The sequence below is a fragment of the Pyxicephalus adspersus genome, chromosome 5 (assembly GCF_032062135.1).
Source record: "Pyxicephalus adspersus chromosome 5, UCB_Pads_2.0, whole genome shotgun sequence".
In the NCBI taxonomy this organism is placed as follows: domain Eukaryota; kingdom Metazoa; phylum Chordata; class Amphibia; order Anura; family Pyxicephalidae; genus Pyxicephalus; species Pyxicephalus adspersus.
In genome coordinates, this window is record NC_092862.1 from 4,402,939 (window position 1) to 4,425,093 (window position 22,155).

Sequence of the window (22,155 nt, forward strand, 5' to 3'; positions counted from 1 at the left end):
CTCTACAGGGGCCGCAGCCTCCACATGTACTCCTCCAGAGCCTCTGGACATATAACACAAGAAGTCTGTACTCCACATGTTCACCTTCTCTAGATGTTGCACACAATGAATGTTTTAATGAAAACATTTAAAATGACACAGATGAATTGTATCTGCATGGGAGCAGTCCAAGCTTACCAATAGGACACACAAAGCCCAGACGATGACCATCAATCAAAACGACACAAAGGAATTCACACAGAGATAGAAAAAATTATATTCCAATTCACACTGGGAAATGTTTTGTTCCTTTATCAACCTAAGGGAAAGAATGTATACGTCGGATATATTCTATATGATCCGTGTGGACTCTCAAGTCCCTGAAAAGGAACCCTCAACTGTCCGAAATCAAAAACTATGAATTATAAAGATGAACCATGAGATGGTCTAACTCTGGAGGACACAACCTGGTGGTAAAAAGAATACTCAGGGTGGAACGAGTTGCTTTACTATTAATGGCAGGTTTAGGGCACTCAATCAATGTATGAACATGATTTATAAAAAATATTCTTCCCATGACCATGGCCAGCTACAATCACCAGCATACAAGAAGTAAGCTACTGACTAAACATTTCCAAGTCTTCCAGCTTTCTCCTTACCTCAGGACAAAAGAATTGCCACCAAATCCAGATAATCATTGTGCAGGGACCGTCCCCAATACAGACTACAATCCCCGATTTATGTCTGACCTGGGTGTGAATACATAAAATTTTCCCTTAATACTAAGCCTTGGCCAATTTTCCATGTCCCCCCTAAAAAGCTGAACATTTCTTCTATCTCCTAAACCCTCACTACTTCCCACCATTCCATATCTCCCCCACTTCTTAGATTGTAAGCTCTTCTGGTCAGGGTCCTCTCCTCCTCCTCTGTCACTGTCTGTATCTGTCATTTGCAAACCCTATTTAATTGTACAGAGCTGTATGATATGTTGGCGCTAAATAAATCCTGTTTATTATTATATTATTAATAATATTAAAAATAATATTCTGTTGGAAATCCAATTGGAAGATAATCACGTCTAGTATAACATTCTTCTAGATCAGTGTTTCCCAACCAGAGGTTGCTGGAGGTTCCTTGAGATATTTGTGCCTCTCAGGTCAGTTTAGGTGACCCCAATGATCTTTTTGGCTATCTGTAAGGGTGACATTCTTCCCAATGGCCAGCAATGTAAGAGGAATTCTTCCCACTGACAACCATAATAATGTATCATGAATAATATATACTAAATATTGGCAGGGGTACTCTTGAGACCTATAAATTATTTCAAGTATTCCCCTGTGTAGAAAACTTGAAAAAGGCTTTTCTTTACTATTAAATACACTGAATGTTATGTGTGGGCCCCATGGTAATGCCAGGGACCACAATCAACAAGAATGGACCACCACTGTGTGGTCATCTCAGCTTTACACAGTCCGATCTCAAGCACTTTTTCCACTTCCCATAATGCAATGCGTACCTCCGAGTTTTGGAATCCCCCGCATCGCATTGCCCAAACTATCTAAAAGGTAATAGGTATTTCTTTTGTAAAATCTAAGAGCCCCAAGGCATGTGGTGCTTCTGTACAGACATTCCATGTCTATGGAGTTCATGGTTGTGTCACTTGTCAATAATGATGATGATACAAAGATACAATGGGAACAAAATGTATCAATAATCCCCAGAGATTGGCATCCCTTGAGTCTTGTGACCTCTCCCTGCCATGTGAATATAGAATGGAGAAATCATCATGTAGTCACCGCACATAATGTCCAGGAATACATGGCAGGTGAGCTGTCCCCAGGCTCATTTACCTATTCCAAGAAGATCATTTCCATACCGGGTGAGATTTGGATAAGGATTATATTACACAGAGTAGGAACAGAGCTTTGCATCCTTTGCGGATTAGACCGATAGAAAGCATGTACATATAATAAAAAAATGATAAGACGGATCATAGACAGCCAAATTCAAGTCCACTCTATCGAAAAATGAGTATTGGGCCATTGGAGAATATCATTGCTGCACACACAGGCTTTCCATTGGTTGAAATATTTATGTGAGCTGAGCAGGAACACCAAAATCCACCAATCACACAGCACGCTTATCACCCCACCTCGCTTTTTATGGCATCTTTCTATATCCATGGTCGGCCTAGATAACCCAATTTACCTTGATAGGACCGTAGGCTGTAGCTTCTAGTGCCTGGTCCATAGGTGGTCTGCATCTCCTGTGTTGGAATTGTATTCTGGAGCTCCGATTATCTCAGATGAATTCCTGTTTTGTTGTGTAGTCACCACCAAATCTGAGCCTCCAGACAGAGATCTTTGTGACCTTAGGGCTACGTAGGAGGAGGAGGATAGCCTCACACACATCACATGACCCGCATGCCAGGAACACATTATCAGCTTGGCATTCTTTAATGGTAAGAATTGAATCAGCCACAAGATAAACATAATCAGTTCATTTTATACTGCGGAGCGAAGAACATATCGATAAATGGACTTTTATTGCAGTGAATGTAGCCTGGTATCAGCCTCTTGTAATCCCCGCCACTATGGGCGAGCGTCAGAGGGCAGAGCCACCATGAGCGCCAGGGCTGAGCATCAGAGGGGAAAGCGGCATAGGCCACAAGGGCTGAGCATCAGAGGGCAGAGTCACCATGGGTGAAAGGGATGAGCGTCAGAGGGCAGAGTTACCATGGGCAGGCATCAGAGGGCAGAGCCACTATGAGCGTCAGGGCTAAGCATCAGAGGGTAGAGCGGCATAGGGCGCAAGGGATGAGCGTCAGAGGGCAGAGCCACCATGGGCGAGCGTCAGAGGGCAGAGCCACCATGGGCGAGCGTCAGAGGGCAGAGCCACCATGGGCGAGCGTCAGAGGGCAGAGCCACCATGGGCGCCAGGGCTGAGCATCAGAGGGTAGAGCGGCGTAGGGCGCAGGGGCTGAGCATCAGAGGGCAGAGCGGCGTAGGGCGCAGGGGCTGAGCGTCAGAGGGCAGAGCCGCAGGGGGCGCCAGGGCTGAGCATCAGAGGGCAGAGCCACCATGAGCACCAAGGCTGATCATCAGAGGGCAAAGCGGCGTAGAGCACAAGGGCTGAGCGTCAGAGCGCAGAGTTACCATGGGCAGGCATCAGAGGGCAGAGCCACCATGAGCGCCAGAGCTAAGCATCAGAGGGTAGAGCGGCGTAGGGCGCAAGGGCTGAACGTCAGAGGGCAGAGCCACCATGGGTGAACGTCAGAGCCTCGGAGGGCGCCAGGGCAGAGCGTCAGAGGGCGCCAGGGCAGAGCGTCAGAGGGCGCCAGGGCAGAGCGTCAGAGGGCGCCAGGGCAGAGCGTCAGAGGGCGCCAGCACAAAGGGCGCAAGGGCTGAGCGTCAGAGGGCAGAGTCGCAAAGGGCGCAAGGGCTGAGCGTCAGAGGGCAGAGCCGCAAAGGGAGCCAGGGCTAAGCGTCAGACGGCAGAGCCATCAGGGGGTGCAGCTGCCAGGGCGAGCATTAGGGGGCAGAGCCGCCAAGGGCTCCAGGTCTGAGCATTAGGGACAGCCGCGAAGGGCGTCTTGGTAAGCGCAAGGGGCAGCCAGAAAGGGCGCCGGGGTGAGTGTCATGGGCAGAACCTAATGACGTTTGCCCTTCTTTTACTCTCCATGGCCTGGCTGGGGGGATTCACCCTGCTTCCCCTGGTGACCATTGTTACAAAATTAGAACATGATGGCAAATCCAAAATGTTACTTTTGTCATCAGAACAGGAATAGAAGGGAAATCTTCCACTAGGGACATCTGTTCCAGTAGTAAGGCTCCCCTCACTTCAAAGAATTCTTTAAACTTCCTGTTTTTCTTCTGGACAGGAAGTGAAGATAAATCTCCCAGTGGGTAACCCGACGGGTATTTCAGTCCAATATTACTCCATCCCAAATGAAAGGAAAAACATTTTGGCTTTGGATAGACTTTAAAATAAATTTGACCGAATATACTTTCACCTCGAATGAAAGCAAATACAAGGAAACAAAAAGAACCAACGACAGACAATAAATCCTAATGAATGCAATCCGCCCCGGGGAGGGGCAGGAGGGATCTGGTGGTGTGGGGATCATCAGCTGTCATGGCTCCTCTCCAGTTTACACAACATCCTCTGACACACTTAGCGCTGAGTGTTTCCACCCACACACATCACTCATCGGGGGAATAAACAGAATTATCACCAGAACAGAGGCTCCAGAGAACCCCTCCGGGCCTGAATGTGGCCCTCAGAGGTATTCTGGGTCCACGGTGGGCAGGAGAGAAGCCTGGACTTGGAAAAGGGCCATGGAAGCCTGTGCCTAAGGCGGCGGAACCCATAGGGTGGCAGTTCCTCCAAGGCAATGTTGCTGGCAGTTTAAAGTCACATGATTTTATTCCACAGACTGAGGCAATGAAAAATCAGGGACATTTTTATGTATTTATAATCTCTTTAACATGATAAAGTGAATAATATAACAAAAGCCAGAATTAGGGCTTACATGACTAAGCTGTGATTTTCATGGGTTGGAGTAGAAAAGCAACCAATCGGCATGACTTCTTCCTAGGCGTCCCCTGCAAAGTTCCCCCCCAGCAGTGCAGGCAGCCAGGATTTCCCCCTCTGCAGCATTTTCCCAGAGCTGCGCGTCTGCAGCATGCTTGCCCCTACCTGTCCGCCCTGCATACCTTCCAGATACACAACCTGCCTCGGCCTGAATGGCGTCTCCCAGCCTGGCCTGCGACACCTTAATTACCGCTATTTAGACAGCTTTGGATATTCAGGGTCTCATACAGAATATGAGTCGCACCATTCACAAAAACCCAACAGCAATGGCACCATGAACATCTGTGATCACCCAGGTAAGGGTGCTGCTTCTTTCTGATTGGCTGCTTAGGCACCCAATTCTATAACTTAGTAGAAAGACCTCAACCATATGCAAGTTATGACCTTTACAGATCTTCTTCGGCCCGATCCTTGGGGTAATGGTTTACATAGGGTGCAAATATTTCGGCAAGGTTTATAATGCAAATCCTTGGGATTGGACACCCAACATTCCCCCACTATTGTACCCCCCAAAGTAATATTAAATCCAGGGACAGACAGGCAGTTGACATTTTAAAAGTTGGGTGAACATTGGTCCTCAAGGTGACCCCACACCCCATATCTGTGACCCCCCCCCATTGGTTACCCCTCTTTCTTGCTTGCTTTCCCAAAGTAGCTCACCTCAGAGCAGCTCCATGAGCAGATGGACGGGCTGAACGGCTCCCGCAGGTCTCCTCGGATCACGAACGATGGAGGGGTCAGTGCCATCCAGAACTTTTGCCCCCAGGTCACGGTGTCGTGGACAACAGGAAGGTACAGACTCCATGCGGCTGGCCAACGTGTTGGCAAGATGGGGCCATGGTGCCTACATAGAGGTGGGTAGGACATGGTGTCTCCTCACCGGTTCCCAATGTCACAGCTCGGACCAACGACCCATCTAATCCATCGTCTGGGTGACTCTGACCCGCCTCACCGTGCGTCCCGCACATCAGAGACTTGTCATGGTGACACAGAGGGAGGGAGACCGTCATTTAATCCCGTCACCAGGCCCAAACCCCTCATTAAATACTTCAATCGCTTCTCTAGCTGCTACGAAGGGGGGAGGGAGAGGAAAAATCTCTCACCTTTCTAGGAAAGAACACCGGGGCCAAAATCCAAAAAGTTCAGACAATTCGGCCATTTCAGACTGACCACAGCTTTCCACTGCAGGCAAAACCGCACCCCCTACTGCCCCCATTAGACTGAATGGGAGCACCTAGGAACCAGATTGTGCATGCATGTGCATTGGCCATGATGAATTGCGGTGAAGTTCCTGCAAGCGCTAAGTGTTACAACTGTGACCTGCAGTTGTATTCTAGTCAGTGGAAATAGACAAATGCTTAAGGGAAGGCAAAAGCAACACCTTGCAGCCACAATCCACCGCAACAGTGATTCCCAATTGCTCCCATTCAGTTGAATAAGTGAGGTTGGGAGTGGGCTGCGGTCAACCCCAAGTCTGAAATTTTCCTTACTTTCCCCACTCGGTCTTACATCTTCCACTCAGGTCTGTAATGGCCACCCTAAGCATAATATAATACCCTCTCACCCCCTGGAAATATAACCCTCATCCTCCACTCTCGGTCCATAATGGTCACCCTGGGCATAACACCCCACCACCCCCTAGAAATATAACCCTCATCCTCCACTTTAGGTCCATAATGGTCACCTTGGGCATAACACCCGCCAACCCCCTGGAAATATAACCCTCATCCTCCACCAAGGTCCATAATGGCCACCCTGGGCATAATACCCTCCCACCCCCTGGAAATATAACCCTCATCCTCCAATGAGGTCCATAATGGTCACCTTGGGCATAACACCCTCCAACCCCCTGGAAATATAACCCTCATCCTCCACTCAGGTCCATAATGGCCACCCTGGGCATAATACCCTCCCACCCCCTGGAAATATAACCCTCATCCTCCACCGAGGTCCATAATGGCCACCCTGGGCAGGTGACTCTCCATATCAATGAAAAAACGTCCAGCACTGCAGATGCAGCATTAGCCATATCTGTGAATTTCTCCCAAACGGTGAATGTTAGAGAATTGCATAATTTCTTCTTTTCTTTCAGATTTCTGTGCAGAATTTGGAGTGCTAATTCTGGATAACCCAATGAATTGATTTCGTGCACCAAAACCCATCACAGATTATATAGTTCCATATATCGGTATTGGAGGTCGCCAGACCAATTAGACCTTCGTGATAAATGGAAAATGGCCCCGAGCAGCTTTATAAATGGGTAAAAATGCCCAACCATCCGACAGGTTTAATAGTGAACCTTCAGAGGTGGATCACTCCAGGAATCCGGTACAATGGCGGGTGGGGTGACGAAGTTGTGACACGGCACTGACTAGCAAGGATTTTGCAGGGTGACTCAGAGATGAGCCTGTATGAGGCCTTCCAGGTGAGCTCTGCGCAGGCTCATGTAGTGTCTCCACCCGGATTATAATCAATGTGTGCCAGGTAGCAGTATCGGCCTCACGCGGGGCTGACGTCACGCCGATCTGGATTATGAGTCAACCTGGTTTATCACACGAGACACCCTATTGTAGAATCAGGATGGACAATATTGATGCCAATGCTGCCTGCCCGGGCACAGAGAGGTAAAGAAATTCCAAACAGGATATAAAAAGGAAAAAAATAAACAGCAATAAATAAGGCAAGTATCTATTTAGCTTTTAAATACAATTAAAACCCTTTTACAATCCACTGTACAGCAACATTTAAGCCAACCTGAGAGATGACCTAACCAGTCTTACGCTGCTCCTTCATTAACCAATCACAGGCTCGGGGTGGGAATGCTGACCAAGTTGTATTGTTTAACTGGCTTTAAAGAAAATTCAGGTCAGTGTGCTGTGTAAATCTCAGGACAAATACAAATTCTTGTGCATAGCTCATATATGTATTTAGCCATTTGCCTGGAAGAAGAAAACTCTACACAATCATTGGTAAAAGTTTGAGAAGATAACGGGGCAATCTGCCCCCACTAAGTGCTATATCGATGGATTGGGGTGGGATTTTGTTCATTTTTGTATTTGCTTTGTAGCCCTCGGAGACTTTATTTACTTTTTTTTTTGCAATGGTGGAAAAATTGTCAATGGAGGTTGGGGGGGCTTAAAGAACCAGACCATAAGCTGCTCATTGTCACCCATAAAAGCCACTTCTGTGTCCCTCTCGGATTCATTTGCACGACCTTCCTAAGGCCATTCCACTGTCCAATGACTAGTAACTGGGCTCTCAATGAACATCACCAATGAATATGGCAGAGAAGCAAAAGAAAAAAAAACCAAAACACTTGATTTTCTCATCCCATCATGAGGATTTTTACTGTTTTGTTTCATGAATAGTGATAAGCAACTCGAAACAAGATTTCTTTATATAACCTGGGAACCTCTCACACCCTTCCATTATAATCCTATTATTACACAGTATTTATATAGCGCCATCATATTACATAGTGCTGTACATTAAATAGGGATGACAGACAGATACAGTGACACAGGAGGAGGAGAGGCCTCTGCCCAGAAGAGCTTACAATCTAGGAGGTGGGGGAAGTCTCACACAATAGGAGGGAGATATGGGTTGGTGGGTGAGTAGTGAGGGTTTAGGAGACAGAAGAAGACGGGTAGGTGAGGTTGAAGCGTTGCGTCTTGAGAGCTCTTTTAAATGAGCAGAAAGTAGGAGCAAGCCGAATAGGACGAGGAGACCATTCCAGAGAGTGGGGCAGCTCTAGAAAAGTCTTGGAGCCGTGCGTGTGATGAGGTTATGAGTGAGGAAGTCATTAGTAGGTCATTGGAGGAGAGAAGAGAGCGGCTGTGTACAAGGAGTCTCTGGGGACAGGTAGGGGCAGATTTTGGGATGATGCACAGGTGAAAGTGACAGGACCTGGAAATGTTCTGAATTTGGGGGGTAAATGAGGGCAGAATCCAAGGTGACGCCAAGACAAGGTGCCTGAGGGGAGGGAGGAATAACCGTGGTATTACCAGGTAGAAATATGTCAGGGGGAGATGATGATGAGTTCGGTTTTATCCAGGTTGAGTTTCAGAAATCTGTCAGACATCCATGACGAGGACCTGACAATGCCAGATATTCCGGTCTTGAACGCGGAGCTCTAATAAATTTGGTATCAAAAAAAGCAAAACAGTAATTATGGTTAAAGAGCGGCTCAGCCTTTGTTTGGGTTAGACAAGTTCTGATCGGCCAGACGGAGCATTACGCAGACTCCTAAAGAGCCGGCCGCCCCAACATGTCATCGCAGATGCCCCAGAGGTCGATGGGAAACAGATGAGGGCGGTCACGTGCAGGAGGTGAGGATTCCATGTGCAGTGATTGGGGAAGTTTACTGGACATGAATATAATGATTTACATAAAATATAATTACCACAAGACTGAGACACCCCACCAAGGGCAACACTACAAATCCCAGCATGCCCAGGGTTTAATGCTCGGTGTAGTTCCACCAGACGGGTCAGGATGTAGGACCTTCAAGCCCATTATCAGGTGCCCGCAAATCCAATTTTTTTTGTACAAATTTCCCACCATTGATGACACTTCTCACGCAGGACAGGTTCATATCAATATCTGTATGTCTCGATTAATTAACTGCAGGATATAAAAATGCAGCCAATCAAGTTGCAGCATTTCTAAAGGATTAATTTCTGCATTTTAAATACATTGTAACATGTTACTGCCACGTGAGATAACAGAGAAACACAAAGATATTTGCAATAGGTTACACCAGTGTTTCTTCACCTTTTTAACATGGGGGAACCCTTGAAATAACTTTTAGGTCTTTAGGGAACCCGTTCTATATTTATTATATCCACAGATCACAGTATATTAGTGTGGTGGTCAGTGGGAAGAATTCTTCTTACATTGCTGGTCAGTGGGAAGAATGTCACCCTTACAGATAGCCAAAAAGATCATTGGTGTCACTTAGTCTGACCTGAGAGGTGCAAATTGCTCAGGGAACCCCCAGAAACCTCTGGAGGAGCCTTGGTCAAGAAAACACTGTATTAGACTTTAAAATAAACAAAAAATCAAATTGGAGGATAATTATTACAAATTAAGAAATCTCTAACCCAAATCTAAATAATACATTAATGGAAAAACGATTCAAGATCAGTCTGCTTGTTTCACTCTACTCAATACACAGGTGTATGTGTAATAAGTGGGGAGAGATCCCATTGGCTGGTGGTTTTTAGGGAGCACTCTGGGATAAATGTCAGCTCTGCTGACTGATTGGTGCACTGTGGCACCCAGATACATGATCGATGTCAGGAACTATTGATAGTCGTGCACCCATTGACTGGTGTATGACCACCTTATGAATGCAGATATGTCAAAAGTGCACCAAAGGGTGGGGTGAAGATGCTGGAGAGCCAAAAAAAACTTTTTTATGTCCTAAGTAAGAACCGTACTACTCAAAAATAGATTAGCCTATCTCCTGGATTGCAAGCTCTTCAGGGTCCTCTCCTCCTGTGTCACTGTCTGTATCTGTCATTTGCACTTTCTATTTAATGTACAGCGCTGCACTATATGTTGGCGCTATATAAATCCTGTTTATTAATAATAAATATTTTTCTATAGCCAGCAAAATGAAGAATACAATTTGAAAATGTTTATTGGTGGGTATACACACTTCCCCAATTATTGCAGGAGATCCATTGATGGTAGTGTGGCATTTGTCAGAGCAGTGACAACCATCAAGTGTTGAAACAGCTACAGTCTATGAAACAATATCACAGCAGTGTTGTCACCCTATAACAGGAAGTGCCCGGACAGGGATATGGCACTACAGAAACGGAACCTCGGATCACAACCTCCCTGCTCCCTTCATCGTGTTGGCCATAGACCAAGGAATGAGTATTGGTAGTGACATTGCCGTATGTATGAATGGGCATACCACCTGGCACATATTCTCCAGCATGTGGGTTGCCTGGTGCAGGAAGTTGGCGCTGACTTTTGTTGTGTTCACCTGCTGGCTGTACATTCACTCAACCCTGACCGATCAAATATTATCTGCTGCAGCAGATTCACCAGAACCCTATGGTTCCTGGAGATTTGGTGCTTTGTAACGCCGCAACCTGTAAAGAGACACAGCAACCCCCCCCAATATTACGCCCCCTAACTGTATGGCCCCCGTCTGGCTTCGGCGCTCCAGCTGTTCCATTTTTTGCAGGCTCTGCAGTTTCCACCAACAGAAAAGCCCACAGGGGAAAATTTTGTTTTTTTTGCAAAAAAAATTGAAGGCCCCGCCCACTACGACAACACCTGAGGACAGGTAAGACAACTCCCAACTGCAGCTGTCAGTGTGTCGGAGACATTTTTATGGCGAGGCCCAGACATGATCTGTACTCAGTCTAATGATTTATACTTGGATTGGGAAATGCTTTGTCCCAGCACAGCAAGATCAGGATCCCTAAATAGATTGTAAGCTCTTCAGGGCAGGGTCCTCTCCTCCTGTGTTACTGTCTGTATCTATCTGTCATTTGCAACCCCCTAATGTACAGCGCTGCGTAATATGTTGGCGCTAAATAAATACTGTATAATAATAAATGATTGAGTGCCCTGTCCAATTATATTTTAAAGTGACAGTCACCTGACCAAAAGTAAATAAAATCATTATATTTGAGACAAAAGTTTGTGAATCGAAGTTTTAGTCAGCTTTGGGTCCTGGTGTGAGGATTGTGGATCTGAAAAATATTTTCACAGTTATCTTAGTCAATTATAATGCCAACCTCCAAACTGGGGCTCCCCTGTCCACCAATGGGAGGCTCAGAACATGAACATGTGTGGTGGGCTATAACCAACATGCAGGTTTATGGCAGGATTCTCAAAAAAAAGAAAAAGATTCTCCATTATTAACTAAGGAATTTTTTTAAGCTGGGTGGGGAGAAGCTGTAGGTGGGTGGCAGCCCCTGTATTGTGACCCAACTTTCAGTAATCACTGGGTGATCACTAGAATGTGCCGGGTGGGACGCCCAGCTAAAAGGGGCCGGGGAGATTACTGATCTCATTGCAGTGAAAGTCCAAACCATAGGCCACCTGTGCACAGTGTCGGCCAGGTTTCTGCAACCAATCCGGCACTTCCCTCGGACGTCTCGCTGGCTCATCCAATCAATGGTGGGCAAAAAGCGGCAGGAGGAATAGGCAGGCAGATATGGGCTCCGGCCTAAAGGTGCGTACACACTTCCAATTTTTATCGTTCCAATCGAACGACGAACGATCGATTGGGCAAAAAATCGTTCGTAAAAAAGTAAATCAGTTCACCATCACTGATCCCTATGGGAAGATTAAAGCAAAACTCCGCCCACTCAATAGATACAATGTATCAGTTTATAGAGGGAGGGGAAACATTATTACAACCTGACTCTGACTTGATTATAAAGTAGTGAATCTGACATTCACTGAAGAGTTAACCACTGCCATTGAGCTGAAAGATTCTCCATGTTTGGTGAATGTTGGATTCACTGCTTTATAAATGGATCCCATATTTTTTTTTTAATATATTTTTAATATTGTAATAAATAATTTGAATTTTATATTTTATAAATTTGTGATTGCAAATTTAAACATTGATTGTACTATGGTATTATATATTTTATTTCTCTTCCTCCCCTGGGAGGGGAAAGTTTAAGGAGTGACGACCTCCAGGGATGGACAGGTCAAGTCCTGAATTGAAGGTGTGGCCAATAAGCTCCTCCCCTCTCACCAATCAGATTATTGCATGGCTGCTGTCATCCCCGCCCCCTAGGAGCTGGGTATCTGCGCCAGTCGATTGGTTGTTTCTACGAGGGGCAGAAATTAAAATAAACCCAAAGTGATCTCAGTTTTCTGATATTCGGAGGTCCCCGGGGGCTTTTCTATGACTCAGCCTGGAGGAAATCCAAATATTTACAGAAGGATCTGCAGGAGGAGCGGAGGGATAACCATTGTATACAGAGGGATGATGGAATCACAAGGGCCATGGAGGATTCTCATCTCTGCATACAATGGAAGGACAATAGAACCCATCCCCACCCCCAGCGCGGACACATTCACATTCCCCGGTGAAGGGCAATTCAAAAGTAGAGCAAGAAAGCCTGCAAATATATTTTCCTTCCTCCTGCTGCCCCCTGAGAGCTGAGCTGAGATTAACAAAATCCATGGAAGTATATGCCCCTTTGTGTGGGTGCAAGAGCCCCAATATTAAGGTAGGTTGGATGGGGCATTTGTATGGCATGGATGGGGCATTTGTATAGGGGCAACAGCAGCTTTAAAGGAATGAAGCCTGGGGGCAAATAAAGCTCATGGGTGGAGGAGTTTCAATTACTTTTATGGTGGAGGGTTGGACCGACCATTTTCTGCCCAGAATGGGGGTAGCTTAAATAGGAAATACTTAGGAGAGTTGATTTACCTGCCCAGCCAGTCTTGAAATTTACACAGCCCTGCCAAACAGTACAGCTAGGCTGGTGATCCAACTTTTACAGCAATACAGCTTGGTCACCAACCCGCCCCCAGCCTGTGATTGGACAGTAAGGGAGAAGCAGCAGAATAAAGTACTTATACGTGATCTCTATCTTTGCAGCAGAGGTCTGATTGGTTCACAGTGCTGCCCCCCATGTTCCAGGGTGAGTACTGCAGTGCCATGGATATCATGAAGCCAATATAAAGAGGGATTTAGGTATTATTTTTATAATTAAAGAGGATTTATATAGCTCCAACATATTACACAGCGCTGTACATTAAATAGGGGTTGCAAATGACATAGATACAGACAATGACATAGGAAGAGAGGACCCTGCCCCAAAGAGCTTACAATCTAAGAGTGATGGCTGTGATTAAGGATGTGGCAGAACTCCACCATATTATGGGAGGGCTCCTGCAGCTTTATGACATCTTGTACAGAAAACCAGCACCATGAATATTTAGGTGTGGGATTTTTAAAGAGGACCTGTCATATACAGAGATCAGCAGCTCCCAGCCTCGGTCCAGACCTGAGGGGGCTACCTAGGGGTTTCTATATTTATGTCCTAAGACAGCGACCTCCGGGGTCACCCAGGAGGAGTCCATGCAAGCAGCTGCCAGGGGCCACCTTAAACTCTGACCCTGCAGGAAACCCTGGAAAGACTGGACCGGTGACATCTGGATCTCCCCCTCCCCCCCAATTTTCCAACCAATCACAAGGCTTCGAAAACAAGGGTCAGACTGGACAGACAAGCCAGTGGTGACAACATGAGTGACACCATTGTCTGACAGCAGGAAATCCTCCGGGGTGACAAGTCCTGATCCTTCCTGACTGTAATGAGAGACGTTAGAGTGTCAGCTCCTCTGTACAGAGACTGATGGGAGCGGCTCAGTGTTCTCTGTACAGCACTGAGGTATATGTCAGAGCTATATAAATGTATAATAATAGTGTGTGACTGTGGGGGGACATTAGAGTGTCAGCTCCTCTGTACAGGCTCAGTGTTCTCTGTACAGCTCTGCGGTATATGTCAGAGCTATATAAATGTATAATAATAGTGTGTGACTGTGGGGGGACATTAGAGTGTCAGCTCCTCTGTACAGAGACTGATGGGACTGGCTCAGTGTTCTCTGTACAGCACTGCGGTATATGTCAGAGATAATATATATGTCATAATATCAGAGTATTCCTCTCCCATCACTCTGCAAAGCATCAGATTTGGGACATCTCCGGCCCTCCCATATACCGAGAATTGCTGCAGGCGGCCTTGGAAGTGATCATTAAACCTCAGCGCATTCTCCTCCCGGTGTCACAATGAATGACCTGAGCAGCACCCAACAAACAAGTCACACCGCTCCTCCTTAACCCTCTCCTGGCCGGGGCCTAATCTGTTGCAGAATTTATGAAGGTGTGGTGACACCTCCTCTCCTCCTCACATATTTTAAGAGACATTTTCAGCATTATTTTACCATTTATAAAACCAGCGATGATAAAACAGAAATGGCGCCTCACACACAAGAGTATCAGATCACCCCGGATGATGCCTGAATAAAGTTGGCGCTGTCCTTCTGGGGGGAAAAAAATATCAGTATTGTTTGAGGGGGCTCTGTGATCCCTGTGAGAGGTAATACATACCTGGAAGGTGACACATGGCGCTCTATGTTTTATCACATTCCGTTACCCAGGCAGGGACCCTACACACAGACACTAAACAGGGTGACAGCGCGGGATCAGGTTGGTTTTAGGTTGCCATGGCCTAATCTTCGATACATTCTGCAACATTGCAATGGCTGGCAGCGCGCTCGGCTCATTGTCATCAGATTCTGATTTTGTTTTGGCACCGTCCTCCCAAATTCCAGCTTCCCGTGTTAAAAGTTTTATGACATGGAGGAAACGCAGAACAAGCGGGGCAGAGAGTGGAGAGGAGCCATCGCCGTACTGATCTCTATAAAACGGAGAGAAACTGAGGATCGGGAAGATTCGTGATAAGTGTGCGTGCAATTCATAGATCTGCCATGCGATGAGAACGTCAGTTGCAGAAGACGCCATTAACCCTCTCATTGCTGAGGGTTTTCCTCTCTTCCATGGATTTGCAGGTCACCCCTCCAGAACATATTATTAGTTGAAGGAGCCCAAAAAAAGGTTCTGAACCCCAGCCTACAATGTACTGGATGGGTGTTGGGGTCGGTGGGGTCATTAGATTGTGATTCCCGCCCATCATAAACCTAACTGACGGGTAAACAGTGACCCCAGGGTAACACCGACTGTCCTGGCCAGCAGCTGCAAACACCAACTGAGCCATAAAGAAAGGAGATCCACCATCCAATGAGCTGGCAGGACAAACTAACCCGAAAGTAAGCCAAAAATCAACCAATTCCCAAAGAGACAAAAAAAAATTGTTCTTGGCAGATCAGAGCTACAGAGAGACCTGAAGTGTCGGCAGCCAATCAGATTTTTATGTTTGAATGTTTTTTGAAAACATAAAAAATGAAAATAAACATAAAATAATGATATGAAATACAAAGCGTCATTGCCCTGAAAATATTTTACATTTCACAAATGACTGCATGCATGCAACATCTAACGCATTACCAGCAATGCAGTGTGCCAGTCTGGAAGCATGGCAGCAGTTTGCCCCTGGAGAGGGTAACTACAACTTTCCACCACAAGGGGGCCAAAGAAAATCTATCAGGTGTGAGATGTCCAGGTGGAGGTGGGCACAGTCTGGGCACTGCCACCAAACATCTGCCATTGCCCCTCACTGCTACCCCAAATGTATTTAAGGTGATGGGAAGAGACTGCGGACACAGTGCAGGGTGATGTATGGAGCACAGGTAAGTCATTACTACAGAGAACAATGTACAACATCGTATCCACACAGAATATTAATGATTGTGCGGCGTCATAGCAAACACAGGTGAGTCACCACTCCCATGTATAATATCTGTACAATGGCTCCGATTTGTTAAAGCTCCAAGACGGGGGAAGATAGACTATCATAGGTGAACCTGGGAAATCCAGCAAATGTGGAATGGATTTTTTTTTCTGTTAGTTGGCAAATGTTTTCCAAACTTGGAATAGATCCGTTTCATGTTTGGTGGATCACCCAGGTTCTCCCATGATATTCTTTGCTCTCTAGTCTTAGACAGCTTTATTAAATCAGGAGCATTGTATCCATACAGGGATAAAAATCCTGACTGTGCAATATTATACATGGAGGAGGAATACAGGAGAGCAAATATCATCAGAAAGGAATTCCTTTCATCTCTTAAAAAACAGAACATAATACTCAGACATTATACACATATTAATCCTGACCCTGCGGTGCGATACCTGGACATCACCCACAGGTGAACCACTGCTAATAGAAAGAATTATATACAACACCTATACATTGTATTCATACAGCGATATTACTACTATAAAGAATAATATACAACACCTATACATTGTATCCATACAGGGATATTACTACTATAAAGAATAATATACAACACCTATACATTGTATCCATACAGCGATATAAATAATGACTGTATCCTATACCAACCACTCCTATAGAAAGCAACATATAATATCCAAACATTATATATGGCTGGGATATAAATCCTGAGCCTGTAGTGTCATTCATCCACAGGTAAGCTAATAAAGAATAATATACAACACCTATACATTGTATCCATAAAGTGATATTACTACTATAAAGAATAATATACAACACCTATACATTGTATCCATAAAGTGATATTACTACTATAAAGAATAATATACAACACCTATACATTGTATCCATACAGGGATATTACTACTATAAAGAATAATATACAACACCTATACATTGTATCCATACAGTGATATTACTACTATAAAGAATAATATACAACAGCAATACATTGTATCCATACAGCGATATTACTACTATAAAGAATAATATATAACACCTATACATTGTATCCATACAGTGATATTATTACTATAAAGAATAATATACAACAGCAATACATTGTATCCATACAGCGATATAAATAATGATTGTGTCCTATACCAACCACTCCTATAGAAAGCCATATATAATATCCAAACATTTTATATATATGGGATATAAATCCTGAGCCTGTAGTGTCATTCATCCACAGGTAAGCTATTACTACTATAAAGCATAATATATAACACCTATACATTGTATCCATAGATGTATATAAATAATGATTGTGCCTATACCAACCACTCCTATAGAAAACAATATATATTATCCAGACATTATATATGGCTGGGATATAAATCCCAAGCCTGTAGTCTCATACATCCACAAGTAAGCTATTACTACTATAAAGAATAATATATAACACCTATACATTGTATCCATACAGAAATATAATGGTGACTGTATCCTATACCAACCACCCCTATAGAGACCAATATATATATCATATATACAGGGATATAAGTGATGACTGTGGGGTGTCCCTTACCAAGCACAGGTGAGTAATCACTCCTTTAGAGAACAATGTATATTATATGACTGGGATATAAATCCTGAGCTTGTAGTGTCACACATAGGCATTATCCACAGGTAAGTCATTGCAGCTATAGAGAACAATAAACAATCCCAATGCATTGTATTCATACATAGAAGTTATGATTCTGCAGTTTCATACACCAACCTCAGGTGACTCACCACTCCTACAGAGAGGAATATGTATACAGGTAGACCCCGGGTTACATACAAGATAGGGACTGTAGGTTTGTTCTTAAGTTGAATTTGTATGTAAGTCAGAACAGGTTCATTAATTTAATAAATGTAATTAGGACAGATGTTTCTCAATGTATTATTAGGCAGCGTGGTGTCAGTTACTGTATAAAATCCTCACTGTGAGTTAATCACAAACAAAGCAACAACAAACAAAACTTTATAAATCCTAGACATTGATTAACTTCTGGAACTAGCTGTGCTTTGATATACAAAAATAAAAACTGCAGATCTTAACTTGCTCATTAAAGAGTTACAAGAGGTTGCAGAAAGAGCTCAGTCTTTAAGATCACCCACAACCTCAGTGTTTAGCAAAAGAATTCTCCTGCAAGTCATGCAAACCCCTGCCTCCCCTCTTTAAACCTCCATTCTGCACACCAGCGAGCAGGGAAGCCAGAGAGAGAACAACTTATAAATGCTGTATGCACACAAAAACATAATACTGACCCTGCGGTGTGATACAAAGGTAAGTCATTACTACTATAAGGAACAATAAACAATCCCAAAGCACTGTATCCATACAAAATATAAATGGTGATTGTGTCACCACTCCTATAGAGGATCTATTATCTATACTTTGTATGCACACAGGGATATAAACTTTGACCCAGTACTGTCATTTATGGAGAACTGTTATTACTAGACACAAATTCCTATCATATCATAAACTCTTTACAATATATACAGGTAAGAAGAGAAATCCTGATTGTGCAGTCATATATGGAGAGCGCCTACAGGTGAATGATTCCTATAGAACAATACAATGTATAGGTTTGTACAATACATATATATTCTATCCATACAGTGATATAAATAATGATTGTGAGGTTTCCTATACCAAGTGCAGGGGAGTCACTGCTACTATAAGGAAAAATGAATAATGTCCATACAGGAATATAAATCCTGACCCGGTGGAGGACATGAAGAAGGACTGCAAGAAAACTTATTATGAGACACAAATTCCTATCATCTCATTAATAACAGAACATAAACCTTATATATTATGTACAGGTAAGAATAGAAATCCTGTGTTGTAATATATATGGAGAGCGACCACAGGTGGATCATTATTAGAGAATATATATTATCTATACATTGTATCTGTACAGAGATATAAACCTTGCAGGGTCATATATAGAACTGGTATTACGGGACACAAATTCCTATCATCTCATAAATAACAGAACATAAATTCTATATATTATATACAGATACAAATACATATTATATACAGGTAAGAATAGAAATCCTGATTGTGCATTGTGATTTATGGAGAGCGACCACAGGTGAATCATTTTTATAGAGAAGATATATTATCTACACCTTGTATCTGTATGGCAATATAAACCTTGCAGGGTCATATATGGAACTGGTATTACCAGAGACAAATTCCTAGCATCTCATAAATAATAGAACATAAATTCTATATATTTTATACAGTTACATATTATTTACAGGTAAGAGCCTACAGGTGAATCATTATAGAGAACAATGTACAACACCTACACATTGTATCCACACACAATATGATGACTGTGCTGTGTCCTATGTCTCCTATATAGAAAATATATTATCTATACATTGTATCTGTACGGAGATATAAACCCTGCAGGGTCATAAATGGAACTGGTATTACCAGAGACAAATTCCTATCATCTCAATAATACCAGAACATAAATTCTATATATTATATACAGGTAAGAATAGAAATCCTGATTGTGCAGAGTTGTAAATGAAGAGATCAATGCACGGTGGCATTTACTATTACTTGGCAAAAGTTTTCAGTCCTGGACCAGGTTTATTGGATCACCCAGGTTCACCCACAAGTCTCGTCTTGGGGAACTCTACGGTAATCAGGCTTGTTGTATCCACACGGGAACAAAAATCTGACCGTGCAGTAATATAAATATAGAGGGATCACAGCTGGATCATTACTAGAATATCTTTATATTATAATATCTTTATATTGTATGCACACCGGGATATAAATCCTGACCCTGCGGTGTCACACCTCACCCACAGGTAACATATTACTAATACAGAGAATAATGTATAACATCCATACAGGAATGGGGCCCTGCAGAGTCATACATGGAGGAGGACGACACAAGAACGATTACACGGGAATTCCTTTCATCTCCTAATAACATAATATCCATACATTACATACAAATAGGAATATAAATCCTGACCCTGCGGAGGCCATATATAGTGACTATGGACATTACTATAGAACAATGTTGTATATACAGAAGTGGAACTTTATGAGGAGCGAGCACAGAGGAGTCATTACTACAATACAGGAAATTATCAGCTGTGTTTATATATCACCAACATATAAGGTAGCAATGTACAAAGTCATGCAGCTAGGGGTCCTTTAGATTGTGTGCTCCTCTGATGACCCCACCATAATCTAGGGTCAGCACCAATGAACCTACCTGCTGTGTATTATATGGGGAGTGACTCCAGGTAAGTCATTATACCTGTACATACCCCCACCGTCCTATAGAGGGCAGTATACAATACCCATACATTATATCTATATGGGGATACAAAGGGGGCCTGAGTTGTGTCTTATATGGGCAGTGACCCCATTTAAGTGTCTAATCCCTGTACATACGCTCACCATCCTATAGAGGGCAGTATACAATATCCATATGGGGATATATAGGGGGCCCCTGCTGTGTATTATATGGGGAGTGACCCCAGGTAAGTGTCTATACCTGTACATACCCTCACCATCCTATAGAGGGCAGTATACAATATCCATATGAAGATATAAAGGGGGCCCCTGCAGTGTATTATATGGGGAGTGACCCCAGGTAAGTCATTATACCTGTACAGTGTAATATTTGAGCCCCCACAGGGGAGTCATTACCCCAATTCCTTAGCACTGGGGCACCTTACCCACACATGGGGCAGTTCTTGTTGCCCCTTCCCCAATATATTGGGGTAAATACCTTTATAGAACACACAGCACAGATATCACAATACGATAATACGCCGTTGTCACCATACAGGCCCCTCCCAAATAAAACATGGCGGAGCTCAGAGAAGATTCTATGAAATCAACCAATCGTATCCGGAGATTTCACCGACAATTTCATCACAATCACAGAAAGGATCCAATACCTGGAGGGACACCGTACAATACAGGACAGTCAGTTGTCACCTGTGCCTGGGAGATAAATATGAGACAGCAAAGGAATCGCTCAATGTTCTCTGCAGAGGTCCCCCAGGGCGGCGCTCTATGGAACTTGGGGTCAGTTCTTTTGGGGGGCCGTTAATAGCCCAGTCCTGGGGGGCCCATACATACAGCAAAGTCCTGGAGGGAACCCCAAAGCCCAGTTCTGGGGGATCCTGGGTAGATTTGGGTCCTGGGGGCCCCTTTGCACAGCACAGTCCAGGTGCCCCCCCTGTAGCACACAGATCTAGAGGATCCTCTGTAGTGCCCAATCTCAGGGGGGCCCTTAGCAGATCCAAGTCTTGGGGCCCCCACGTAGTGCAATCAGCTGACTGTCAGTCCCAGGAAAAGTTACAAAGTATCAGGAAAAAGTTTCAGGGATTTCCAAGAAGTGCATAAATAACAACTCTGCCAAAAGAGGGGGCCCCTGAGCCACCAGAGGGGTCCCTGGGCCCCCAGGGGCCCTACACACAGCACATTGGGCTCTCTTACCTTGCAGGTTCCTGCTGGTCGCTCTCCTCCTGGATCTCTGGGAAGTGAGGGAGAGGAGAGAAGCCCCGCCCATAACTGAGGGGGAGGGGGATTCCTGGGCCTGACCCAACCCTGCACCTCCCTGCCCTGCTCTGCCTGGGGGTGTGCAACCTGCTATTCATTCCCCCAGAAATCTGCCACAGGGTGTGCAACCTGCTATTCATTCCCCTAGAAATCTGTCACTGTGCAATACACAATACACTCCCCAATAATATGACACAGGGTGTGCAACCTGCTATTCATTCCCCACTAGTATACTGCCCTGTGCAACCTGCTATACATTCCCCCAGAAATCTGCCACAGGGTGTGCAACCTGCTATACATTCCCCCAGAAATCTGCCAGGGGGTGTGCAACCTGCTATACATCCCCCCAGAAATCTGCCACTGTGCAATACACTCCCCAATAATCTGCCTGGGGGTGTGCAACCTGCTATATATCCCCCAGAAAACTATTATACTGCCCAGTGCAACTCAGAATACATTCCCCCAGAAATCTGCAACCTGCTTTACATTCCCCACTAATTTACTGTACTGTGCAACTCAGAATACAATCCCCAATAATCTGCCACAGGGTGTGCACCTGCTATGTGCTCCCCACTAATAAATAATAAAGTGCAACTCAGAATATACCCCCCAAATTATGCCAGAGGT

The 22,155-nt window shown here is 44.4% G+C and overlaps 1 protein-coding gene across 1 annotated transcript in view; it reads right to left on the reverse strand.

Annotated features, from left to right (window-relative positions):
• The window catches only part of FAM83H (family with sequence similarity 83 member H), a 46,479-nt gene extending 24,918 nt beyond the window's left edge, over positions 1-21,561 (reverse strand). The window contains exon 1 of the mRNA XM_072410589.1: positions 21,466-21,561. The gene's annotated coding sequence lies outside the window, so the exon portion shown is untranslated. The remainder of the gene's footprint in view (positions 1-21,465) is intronic.
• Between the last annotated feature and the right edge of the window lie 594 nt (positions 21,562-22,155).